Consider the following 10,850-nt stretch of genomic DNA (forward strand, 5'->3'; position numbering starts at 1 on the left):
TTGCCTGTTCGTCAGGCGGCCGCCGGCCTAGGCCCGAGCCGCGGGCTCCAGTAGGCCCTGACGGCCGGGCCCGGGGCAGAGCTGTGGAGAAAGCTGTCCTGAAGCACCGCTGGGCGGCCAGGGCCGCGCGACCAGGGCCGCGCGACCCAGCGGGTGGCTCGAGAACAAGGCGAGAAAGGTTCGCTGCGTTGCCATGACGATCCCAGAATTCGGTGCGCGTCGCCGAACCTTCGCTGAGCGAGGCGCTGAGCAGCTCCGGAGCGAGCCCGGCCGCCGGCGCTTTGGCGGGACTGAGCTCCGCGGGCGTGAGGAATCCCTGCGCCTTTGCGGATGAGGAGGTCCCTGTAGGGCTCCGGACCGAATACGTTCTTGTCAGGTTTGGGGCGTGAGGAGGTTCCTGTCAGTTTGAGAGGCGTGAAGAGATTCTCCCTTCGTCCAGAGAGAGTGCGTGCTGCCGCCTCCCGCTCCCTTTGGCGCTGAGAACCTGGCCCACCGCAGGACGCTCCAAGGCCAGGCGAAGATGGCCTCGGGACCGGTGTATTGCCTCTGTCGGCTTCCTTACGATGTCACCCGCTTCATGATCCAGTGTGACATGTGCCAGGACTGGTTTCATGGCAGTTGTGTTGGTGTTGAAGAGGAGAAGGCTGATGACATTGACCTCTACCACTGCCCCAATTGTGAGGTCTTACATGGGCCCTCCATCATGAAAAAACGCTGTGTATCTTCAAAAGGCCATGATACACACAAGGGGAAGCCAGTGAAGACGGGAAGCCCTGCGTTCATTGGAGAGCTTCGGAGTAGGACCTTTGACAGCTCAGATGAAGTGATTCTGAAGCCCACTGGAAGTCAGCTGAGCGTGGAATTCCTGGAAGAGAATAGCTTCAGTGTGCCCATCCTAGTCTTGAAGAAGGATGGGTTGGGGATGACGCTGCCCTCACCATCATTCACTGTGAGGGATGTGGAACACTATGTTGGTTCTGACAAAGAGATTGATGTAATTGATGTGACCCGCCAGGCCGACTGCAAGATGAAGCTTGGTGATTTTGTGAAATATTATTATAGCGGGAAGAGGGAGAAAGTCCTCAATGTCATTAGTTTGGAATTCTCTGATACCAGGCTTTCTAACCTTGTGGAGACACCCAAGATTGTTCGGAAGCTCTCATGGGTGGAGAACTTGTGGCCAGAGGAGTGTATCTTTGAGAGGCCCAATGTGCAGAAGTACTGCCTCATGAGCGTGCGGGATAGCTATACCGACTTTCACATTGACTTTGGTGGCAGCTCAGTCTGGTACCATGTGCTCAAGGGTGAGAAGATCTTCTACCTGATCCGCCCAACAAATGCCAACCTGACTCTCTTTGAGTGCTGGAGCAGCTCCTCTAACCAGAATGAGATGTTCTTTGGGGACCAGGTGGACAAGTGCTACAAGTGTTCTGTGAAGCAAGGACAGACACTTTTCATTCCTGCAGGATGGATCCATGCTGTGCTGACCCCCGTGGACTGCCTTGTCTTTGGAGGGAACTTCTTACACAGCCTTAACATTGAAATGCAGCTCAAAGTCTATGAGATTGAGAAGCGGTTGAGCACAGAAGACCTCTTCAAGTTCCCCAACTTTGAGACCATCTGTTGGTATGTGGGAAAGCATATCCTGGACATCTTTCGAGGTTTGCGAGAAAACAGGAGACACCCTGCCTCCTACCTGGTCCATGGTGGTAAAGCCCTGAACTTGGCCTTTAGAGCCTGGACAAGGAAAGAAGCTCTGCCAGACCACGAGGATGAGATCCCGGAGACAGTGAGGACCGTACGGCTCATTAAAGATCTGGCTAGGGAGATTCGCCTGGTGGAAGATACCTTCCAACAGAACGTTGGGAAGACAAGCAATATCTTTGGGCTGCAGAGGATCTTCCCAGCCGGCTCCATTCCCTTAACCAGGCCAGCCCATTCCACTTCAGTATCCATGTCCAGGCTGTCACTGCCCTCCAAAAGTGGTTCAAAGAAGAAAGGCCTGAAGCCCAAGGAATTCTTCAAGAAGGCAGAGCGAAAGGGCAAGGAGAGCTCAGCCTTGGGGCCTGCTGGCCAATTGAGCTATAATCCCATGGACACATACAGTCATCAGGCACTGAAGACAGGCTGTTCCCAGAAAGCAAAGTTCAACATCACTGGTACCTGCTTGAATGACTCAGATGATGACTCGCCAGACTTGGACCTTGATGGGAATGAGGTCCGGCTGGCCCTGTTGACGTCTAATGGCAGTGCCAAGAGGGTAAAGAGCTTATCCAAGTCTCGGCGAGCCAAGATCGCAAAGAAGGTAGACAAGGCTAGGCTGGTGGCAGAACAGGTGATGGAGGATGAATTTGACTTGGATTCAGATGATGAACTGCAGACTGATGAGAGACTGGGAAAGGAGAAGGCGACTCTGATAATAAGACCAAAATTTCCCCGAAAGTTGCCCCGTGCGAAGCCTTGCTCTGACCCCAACCGAGTTCGTGAACCAGGAGAAGTTGAGTTTGACATTGAGGACTATACAGCAGATGAGGACATGGTAGAAGGGGTCGAAGGCAAGCTTGGAAATGGGAGTGGAGCTGGTGGAACTCTTGATCTGCTCAAGGCCAGCAGGCAGGTGGGGGGACCTGACTATGCTGCCCTCACCGAGGCCCCTGCCTCTCCCAGCACTCAGGAGGCCATCCAGGGCATGCTGTGCATGGCCAACCCGCAGTCCTCATCATCCTCGCCAGCTACCTCCAGCCTGCAGGCCTGGTGGACCGGGGGGCAGGACCGAAGCAGTGGGAGTTCCAGCAGTGGGCTGGGCACAGCATCTAGCAGTCCTGCTTCCCAGCGCATCCCAGGGAAGTGGCCCATCAAGCGGCCATCATACTGGGGAACCGAGAGCAAGGAGGAGGAGGAGAACGCCAGTCTCGATGAACAGGACAGCTTGGGAGCATGCTTCAAGGATGCAGAGTATATTTACCCTTCCCTGGAGTCTGACGATGATGACCCTGCTTTGAAATCTCGACCCAAGAAAAAGAAGAATTCAGATGATGCTCCATGGAGTCCTAAAGCCCGTGTGACCCCAACTCTACCAAAGCAGGACTGTCCTGTGCGTGAGGGCACCCGGGTAGCTTCCACTGAGACAGGCTTGGCTGCAGCAGCTGCAAAGTTGGCCCCGCAGGAGCTACAGAAGGCCCCAAAGAAGAAATATATCAAGAAGAAGCCTTTGTTGAAGGAGGTAGAACAGCCTCGCCCTCAAGAGCCTAATCTCAGCGTGGCAGTACCAGCCCCAACTCTGGCCACTACACCCCAACTTCTCACCTCCTCCTCACCCCTGCCTCCGCCTGAGCCTAAACAAGAGGCCCTCTCAGGAAGTCTTGCTGACCATGAGTGTACTGCTCGTCCCAATGCCTTTGGCATGGCCCAGGCAAACCGCAGCACCACACCCATGGCCCCTGGTGTCTTCTTGGCCCAGCGGCGCCCTTCAGTTGGCTCCCAGAGCAATCAAGCAGGACCAGGAAAGCGTCCCAAAAAGGGCCTGGCTACAGCAAAGCAGAGACTCGGCCGTATCCTGAAAATCCACAGAAATGGCAAAGTGCTTCTGTGATCCCCTTTGTGTCCTGCCCCTCACCCCTTCACCCCCATTGCCTTCTCCGTTGTCAATTCTCAGGGCACTCCTGGATCCTACCTGCCCCGGACAAGGTGCTGAGCCGCATTGTCCTGCTTCTTGGAACTGACCAAAGGCATGGACTCTCCCACGGGCCCCTTCACCTACTCCCTCAACTCCTTTCCCTGCTTCCACTGGAGCATCCTGCCTTCCTTTTCCATATCTCTGAGTAGCCAGTAAATGGGAGAGTTTTCCAGCTGACTAGAGCCCTCTTTTCTGCTGCCCCAATCCATTTCCCTTTCACCAGCTTTGTCTGCCCTTTACTGTCATCCCCACTTAAAGCTGGAAAGCAGGATGAGGAGAGGCATGAGGAGAGCCTGGGCCCCTCGGTATTTCCCTGGTCATGAAGTGGGAGGCCCAGTGCTGAACACTTTCTGCGGCTCCAGCCCTGTCTCCAGAAGCCTGCCCACCTCTGCCCATTCTCCTGCCTCCTCTTAGCCCAATGGATGTGTCCCACTCAAGACTCGTTCCTGGGAGAAGCCTCTGGCCTCTGCCGCCTCTTGCCAAATGCTTCATGGAAATAAAGAGGAGGGCCCAGAGTCTTCGTACTGCCCCACCGTGGGCCATTTCCAGAGTGGCCTAGAAAGGCCATGGGCTGACTTCATTCATCCTTGGGAAGGAGAGAGATTCCTGTCACTTCTCAAGGTGGGGAGAGGACCAACACCCAAGACTTTGACCGAGACTTTGTAGCCCATTGGAGGAAAGAACTTTTGGGTGGCTACAGATAAAGCCACCTCTCCCAGGGTGAGCTCCAGGGATTTGCCTAGAGTTTGAGGTGCTACAGAACATTATCCACATAGCTTTGGCTGGGCTCCAGGAGGCAAAGACCATCTCCCAAACGCCTTGAAAGCATCTGCCACTGAAGCAGATAGCCCTTGCTCTACGGCCTGATCCCTTCACCCGTACCACAGAGCACAGCCTGGACCTTCTGGAGAGGATGTGGCAGGACAGCTCACCCCAGGTTCTCCATCAGGAGCCTCCCTGCTTCTCTCCCCACCTTGAGGTCTTGGTCTGAAGAAGACTTCAGAACTCACATCTTCACTCCTGGACCTTTACACTCCCAGATGTCAGGTGGACGCTCAAGCAGAGTGCTGATGTGGGGGGAGCCCGAGCCTAGGAGCGGAGATGCCCACCTGTAAAGGAGCAGATCATCTGAACCTCCCACCCCCTCTTCCCTTTGTGAGTGTTTCTGTTGTCCAGAGAGTGCCCACCCCCTCCCTCCCCCTCCCCCAGCTCCCTCCACCTCCACCTGTCTTGCCTCCCTGGTGACCTGGACTGGATGGAGAACGTCTCCCTCTGTCCACCTCGGCACTGCCCAAGTGGAGGGCTTCATTGTCTTCTACCCCCCACTTTAACTTCACCTCAGTTTTCCCAGTGCTTCTGGGGAACTTAACAGCTACCGTGCAGGCCACAGGGAATATGTGAGGCTTCCCTGGTCGTCTTCGTGTCTCCAGTTTGTCTTTCTTTTCTCCACAGCCCGACATTTACTCTCCTTCCTTGGAATCAGGGGTCCCTTAGCCCCATATCCTTTTCCTATCTTGGGGGCCCCAGGGGCCGAGCAGTCCTCCATCTATACACACCAAAGGCAAAAAGCCTGGCTACCTCCCCCTTAGCACGTGAGGTTCCCACTCCCCTCCCCTCTGTTTCTGCCCAGCTTTGCTTTTCTTGGGGATTTCAAAGCAACAGAGGGTAGTGAGGGGAGGGAAGGAGGGCAGCCTGTGTCCCTGTGTAGGCAACTGCCTGACTAGGCCCTGACTGCTGTAACCAAGACCAGGACCCCAGCCCTTCTGCCCATTAACACCCCCCTCCCCTTGATCTTTCAAAGGCAGCTAATTGCTAGCATATCCCCCCTGGTTCCAGGCCTCTTTCCCTTCTGTTTCTTCATTAAAAGTTTTGTGGAGCTGAAACCCAACCTCCATTTGACTGGGTTTCTGATTAATTTAGTTGGGCTCTCAGAGCTGGCTGTTTGTTGTTTTGTGTTTTAAATGAAAAGCAAGTTTACCCTCAGATTTACGCTTTTCCAAAGAGGCTAGTGTGCCGTTTCTTTCTTTTTCTTTTTTTTTTTTTTTTTAATGTTTCAGGTTCTAAGTGAAGTGAGTTGGGGAGGGGTTGGGAGTGGTTGTAACCAAGGTTTAGAACATGATGAGAGAGTTACCTCTGGTCTCCAATCCCCAGCACAGAGCTGGGGCTTGGATAGGGGGCAGGGAGAGAGGATTTCTATTCACCTTTAATATATTTTTACAAAAAGGCAATTTAAAAACAAGCCCACCGCTTCTGTACATGTCTAAATATATTTTTAGAAGTGGGTAGGATTGTGAATTTCTGATGCAGGGCCTTTTTATAAACAGGTTAGAATAGCATCATACAGACTTCTCTGTTGGGTTTTTTTCCCCTGTTTTTTTCTTATGTTGTGTTACTAATGTAATTTATATATATGTTTTTAGATCCTCCCTTTCCTATAGAGATAAACGTGATTTATCTTGGCAAAAAAAAAATGAGAGAAAGTAATTATTTTTACAATCTGATCCTAAATGTTAAAGAAGCACCCTATTCTTAAAGGCTGGCCCCATCATTTGCAAATTAATGCACTGCTGAAGATGCAAACTATCTATATAACTGCTCTCAAATTTCATTCAAATTAATCGGAAGTCCTTTTAAATGTCTTTGAGAATTGCTTCAAGTGGCAAAAATCAGAAAATCTACCCATGGGTCACATCAGCTAATTGCTATTTACTTCTCCACTAGTCATTCTTTCAGCCTAGTCTGCAAGTGCACAAAACTGAAACAACTCTCCGGATGACAAATGCCAGTCAAACCAGTTATTTAGCGTCATGTCATTTTAAAGGACCCGTTGGTTTCCTGAATATTTTTTAACAAGTCAGAATGATGATGTAATGGATTGATTCCAGATGTAACTTGTTAAAATTATTCTATCAGTAAGTTGTACCTGCCATATGCTCCCTCCCAGTTGGTATTGGGGAGCCAATAGGGGAATAAGGATAGACTAGTGTGAAGAGAATAGAGGGTGACAGTCAGTGTATGTGTTTGTACAAGCACACTGTTTAGGACAGATACCTGACAATGTGTAAAGCTAAGTGTTGGAAAAAGAAGCATGTTCTACTATTCTTACCAACTAACTTACTCAAGGAAATTCCCTTGGCAGCAAACTAGGGGGAAAGAGGAGAATAAATGTGAAACCATATATAGGAAAATAATGTTTGGTAAAATGTAGGTGTTAATCAAATGTGTGTCATTGTTAGAGAGAGGCTAGTCTGTGGAAATGAAACCACAGGGTAAGATATCAAACTAAGCAAACTTATGTGTTTAACAGAGTATTAAATCTTTCATTAAAGTGGTTTGATGGTGGCTTTCTTTTTCTCGAAATGCAAGAATTAGTGTGCCATTTTCCTCTTGCAATTATTAGTAAGGTTCAGATTAAAGATACATATTTCTTTCCAAGAATCTCTCCAAATTGCCCTAAGCAAGGGATTCTAAATGTATGTTCCAACAGAATATATAGTTTTTAAGATCTTCTAAATAAACATATTCATAAGATGACTACTTAAATTTCAAGTGCAAGTTGGTAAATTGTCTTTAAGAGAAATGTTTAATCAAAGCATTATTTTCTAGACTGGCACTATAAAAGGTTTTACTAAAGGTCAAAACTTCCAGTCCCAAGTAATTATATCATCAAGAAAATTAAAAAAGTAAATGAGCAGACACTAGCTAGGCTTTTAAAAATATATATTTTGAAAGTCTTTATACATATATATGTATAAAAAAATATATTTTTAAAGAGTTGTCCTAGGATTTCTGGTTGGGACGACAATGTCACACACCCTCAGCTTCTATAAAGCTGGGGTGACCATTTCAGTTTATTATCTTATTATACTTATATCTTTTTATTACTTATTATAGGACAGTTGGAGCCCAACTACAGTGGTCTTTACCTTCACTTCGCTTCAGCCACTCACTTCAGAGGCTGTGCTCAGAATACAGAGCTGCTCCACCTCTGAAATCTGAAGCCTGAATATCCCTCTTCCCGACTAGTACCTTTCACTGTCCCCTTTCTTACTCCTCTTACACGTGTTTTTTCCCTTCAACAGGGCTTCCGTTTTCTTCATTTCCAACCAGTCTTTCATCTCTCTAACCCTCGTCTCTTCTTTTTTTCTAACTTATGTATACCCTTGATTCCTTTGCATCCCTCTCCTTTGTCAGCATTTGCCCAAAAAAGTTCTAACACGGGATCAATATAATCATGACCGTTCTTTTCTCCTACATTCAGTCAGATGAGCACTGAAGGAGAAAAATAATAACTAGCACTTAACAAACACTTTGCTACATGCAGCACCATTCTAAGTGCTTTGCATGTATGAACTCATTTTATCCTCACTAGCCATAGGGAGATTTTTGCCCATTTTACACACAAGAAAGCAGTTTCATAAGGGTTAAGTAACTTGTACAAAGTATTACATCAAATAGAAGACACCGTCGATTGTAGACATCTCATTATCTGAGAAAAGCAAAAGAAAAGATTGCAATTCTGATTGTAAGGTGCTTTCATTTGATAGATAAAACCTGATTTCAGTGGTGTTCAATGTGAAAATTTCCATCTAAGAATCCATCAAATATGACACATGAGGGAGATATGGTGCAATCCCAGGCACTTTGGAGCTTCATCCATATGCTATTCTGCCCCATAAAAACCAAACAAGCATGCAAAATGGTCTGTTACCAATTCATGGTCTCAAATTTTGCCTGGGCCTTTAGTACTTCCTTTAGTCTCTTTCTCTCCCTTCTCTTATCGCCTCTCTTCTTTCTCTTCTTTCCAAAGATTATTCAAAGCCTTTTCACTCTCCTTAAATTCCTTACTTAATACCTCCTCTCATTCACTTTTTGTGAATGACTACGGACCTTAGTTCATTAAGAAACTGAGACCATTGGTCACCATCTCTCTCAACTCCTGCTCTCCAGCCAACATACCATACACAGATGTATCCATATCCTTGTTCAGAGAGCAAAGCTATCCCTTCTGTGTAATGCTGACTTCCTTATTCCCTTATCCCTGTTGCTTCTATGTCTTCTGAGGTTGTTAGTTATCCTTCTGTCTTGAATTTAAACTCCTCCCTGTCTGTTGGTTTCTCTCCCTCAGCTTGTAAACATGACAAAGACCCAACCTCTAACCTCCTGTTCCAATTCTTCTCCCTCTTCTTTGCTAAACTTCATAGAAAGTGCTTCTCAGGGGCTGTCTGCATTTCCTGGCTTTCCATTTCTGCCTCAGCTCACCATTTCTCCCCCAACACTCAGTCAAAATTGTTCTTAATAAGCAATTTGGTGACGTACTATTTTTTAGAGCCAATGGAAAATTCTTTGTCTTCATTTTATGGACTCCCTTTTCTGAATCTGTGTGCTGTGGTTTATTTCTTCCCCCTGTGAAAATCTTTATCTCAGTGGTTTGCAAGGCACCACATTCTCCTGGTTCCTCTTAACTCTACTTTTTAATCACTTAGATATTGGCATTTCCCAGATTCAATCCTTAGGTTACTATTGTACCCACTTTACATACTTTCCTATGACGTTTTTAACTATTGCCCACAGGTTGACAAAATCCCGAATTTAGACTTCTTTCTTGAGCGCTATGTATGTGTTTATCTTTAGTCCCCTCCTCTACCTTGACTATTCAGCTTCTCCTTTGGATGTCAGTCATCTCAAGCTTAACGTGTTGAAAGCAAATTCTTTTTTTTATTAGTTTCAGGTGTACAACATGGCGATTCAAAAGTTTATCTATTGTAGTCTGTTTGAAGTTATTATAAAATATTGGTTATATTCCCTATGCTGTACAATATATCCTTGTAGAAAAGCATATTCTTGAGTTCCCTTTCCCAAACCTATTCCTCAAACCATTGCTCCTCTCTCAGCTGATGGTTCCAAGCCTCCATTTGCTTAGCCCCCAAAACTTGAAGTAATCTTGAATTTTTCTCTTTTTCTTGCACAACACATCCAGTCTATCAATAAATCCTGTCCTTTCTCCCATCAAAATAGATTCAGAATCTGCTCACTTTCACCAACTCTACTGCTACCACCCTTATCTAAGCCACTATTCCATCTCCTCGGGATTATTGCAGTAGCTCCTAACTGGACTCCCTTCCTCTGCCCTTGCTCCCCTCTAGTCTGTGCTCTACTGAGCAACCAGAGTGGATTTCTGACCACCTTTCTGACCCAATATCCAGAAAAGACTCTTATTACACCACGTAGGTTCCAAGGCAATTATGCTTCCCCTGTGCTCTACCTGGAGCCTTCTCTCACATACGTATGCATGACTCACTCTTTCACATTAATAAATCTTTACTTAAATATCTCTTCCTCAGGAAGGACTTCTCAGTATTCCATATAAAATAGCTTTTCCCACATTATCCTTTCCTAGTCCCACTTTACTTTTTCTTGGTGATCCTTTGTTTTTTTCTTACCATAACTGACACATTACACATATACTTTACCACAGGCTTCAGAATTATAAACACTCATTATTGACTCGTGACACTATTTGTTTAGTTAATTAACTAGTTGTGTGTTTGTTTTTGATACACAGCTGTAAACTCATCATTTAACACAGAAACTAGAGTCACAAATCATTATACATATATAATTTTTAAATTAAAATATAAATTTTCTTCTCCCACCCCGACTACAGTGTAAGCTCCATGAGTACAGGGACTTTGTTTTATTCCTTCTGTGTGCACAGCATCTAGAATAGTGCCTGACACACAGACACTTGAAAATAAAGTGAGCACTGCATATTTATATACCAATATTTTCAAGGGTAATGTAACTTTCAACATGTCTAAAACCAGAATTAAATCCCCACATCTTTACCTCTGTTCTCCTTTCTCTCTCTGCACTCCTTCCCTTGACTTCCCTTCTTCCTATCACTTGACTTGTTTCCCCAGAAGCACAGGACTGCTTGGAGGCTCCCTCCCTGCCTTTTTTTTTTTTTTTTTTTTTTTTTTTAAATCCTGATTTAGCATTATAGAACTAAACCGGTTAGTTTTATTTTATTTTTTTTTTTATTTTTTATTTTTTTTAAATTAATTTATTTATTTTTGCTGCGTTGGCTCTTCGTTTCTGTGTGAGGGCTTTCTCCAGTTGTGGCAAGTGGGTCCACTCTTCATCGCGGTGCGCGGGCCTCTCACTATTGCGA

General features: G+C 46.4%; 1 pseudogene across 1 annotated transcript; it reads left to right on the forward strand.

The window, feature by feature from the left end:
* Positions 1–348: 348 nt before the first annotated feature.
* LOC308622036 (histone lysine demethylase PHF8-like) lies at positions 349–4,887 on the forward strand (annotated as a pseudogene). Its single transcript has 2 exons — positions 349–3,588; positions 4,564–4,887. The product of its transcript is annotated as a histone lysine demethylase PHF8-like (transcript).
* The last annotated feature ends 5,963 nt before the right edge of the window (positions 4,888–10,850 follow it).

This window comes from Mesoplodon bidens, assembly GCF_964165515.1.
Source record: "Mesoplodon bidens genome assembly, chromosome: 8".
NCBI classification, from domain to species: Eukaryota; Metazoa; Chordata; class Mammalia; order Artiodactyla; family Ziphiidae; genus Mesoplodon; species Mesoplodon bidens.